Source organism: Magnolia sinica, chromosome 1 (assembly GCF_029962835.1).
Source record: "Magnolia sinica isolate HGM2019 chromosome 1, MsV1, whole genome shotgun sequence".
Lineage (NCBI taxonomy): Eukaryota > Viridiplantae > Streptophyta > Magnoliopsida > Magnoliales > Magnoliaceae > Magnolia > Magnolia sinica.
Window position 1 is genome coordinate 23198422 of NC_080573.1, and position 1868 is coordinate 23200289.

Below are 1868 nucleotides of genomic sequence, written 5' to 3' on the forward strand. Positions count from 1 at the left end.
GGTATTGTAGGACAATTTTCAGTTGTATGAATGTTGCAATCACAGATGCCGCAAACAATTTCATTAACCTTATCCTTCTTTCCTTCCATGGCCTCAACTTTCCTTATGAGCGTAGTCACTTTACACTTGAGATCATTCTCTTCTTTCAAGAGATATAATCCACCTTTCTCCTTTAATTGAGTCGGCCTAGACGTGGTGTTCGACTTTGGGTAATAGTCCCATGATTGTGTTTTTTCAGCAAGACTATCGAGGTAATCCCATACCTCGTCAACATCTTTATTAATGAACTCCCCATTACACATTGTCTCGACCATTTGGCGCATGGAAGATGTCAGTCCATCATAGAAAAAATTTGTAATATGCCACGTTTCAAATCCGTGTTGTGGGCATGAACTGACCAAATCTTTGAACCTTTCTCAACATTGGAAGAATGTTTCATCTTCCTTTTGGGCAAAGTTCATGATTGCTTTTCTGAGGGTAATCATTTTATGATGTGGGAAGAATTTTTTTATGAATTCTCTCTGCATGTCGTTCCATGTGCCAATGGATCTAGGACGCAGTGAATGTAACCACCTCTTAGCTTTATCTTTTAAGAAAAAAGGAAAGAGTTTTAGCCTAATTGTATTCTCAGATACATTAGGAAAACATAATGTAACTATAATCTCATCGAGCTCTTTCAAATGTACATATGGACTTTCTGATTCAAGTCCATGGAATTTGGGAAGGAGTTGGATAACTCCTGACTTGATGTCCATTTGTCCTGTGTTTTAAGGAAAAATCATGTATGAGGGCGTACTCACTCCCACCGGTTGTAGATAATCTCGTAAAGTACGAGGCGGGGGTGCCTGATGCACCTCGTTCTCATCTTGGGTATCCTCCACCCTGGGTGGAAGTAGAGGAGGTTGGTCTTCAGCCATAACTTCAATTAACTCAGGGGAATTCGAGTGGTGTCTAGTCCTGCGATGGATAGTCAACCCCTCAACCAATCCTCCTTCAGTCAAGAGACGTCGAGTGTTGTCACGGGCTCACTTGGGCATGAAACACTTACAGCCCTCAATTAAATTCAAAACCTATTCCTAAGAAAGGAAAAGAAAATCTAGAAAGAAAGAGAGAGTTGGAAAGAAATTACCAAATTGGAGTCCCTAAGTTAAAAACCTGCAAAATAAAACAAAATAGGTTATATTCTAAAAAGGAGAGGAACAATCCTTTAAAAGAAAGAATTCCTAAAAGAAAGTGGAAACTTCTAAAATAAATTAGGAAAGTCCTAAACTAGAAAGTAAATTACTAAAAGAGAACTGAAAAATAGGAAGTAGAGAAGGAGCTTACCGAATTAGAAATTTCTATCTTAAAGGCCTACAAAATAGGAAGGTTAGTTTCTAGAAAACTTCTAAAAATAAATTAGGAAACAAAGTTAGATTCTAAAAGAGTTAAAATTAGAAAGTTACTAAAAATAAAAATAGAAAGTTAATTTCTAAAAAGGGAAATAACTAACCTAGTTTCTAAAAACAAAAGAGGAAAGTTTCTAAAAATAAACTATTTCCTATAGATAGGAGGATACTAGAATTAGAAAATTTCTAAAATTTAAACCCTAATTTTAAGAGTAGAAAAAGTAGAGAAATTAGGAAGGAATTACCAATTTAGAAACTCATGTCAGGGTCCTACAAAATCAGGAAAACAGGTTAGTTTCTAAAAACAAAATAAAATAAAAACCTTAACCTAAAGTTAGTAAAATCCTAATCTTAAATTAATTCTAAACCTAATTAATTTCAGAGAATCGCAACCGTCAGTCCCCGGCAACGGCGCCAAAAACTTGTTCACTCCCCAAGTATAGGGTTGTGATGTAGTAATAAACTCGGTAAGACCGAGGT

General features: G+C 35.9%; 1 non-coding gene across 1 annotated transcript; it reads left to right on the plus strand.

Moving 5' to 3' along the window:
• The first annotated feature begins 372 nt into the window (after positions 1-372).
• Positions 373-479, plus strand: LOC131222101 (small nucleolar RNA R71). The gene has a single exon (XR_009159813.1). It is a non-coding gene; the product is annotated as a small nucleolar RNA R71 (small nucleolar RNA).
• The last annotated feature ends 1389 nt before the right edge of the window (positions 480-1868 follow it).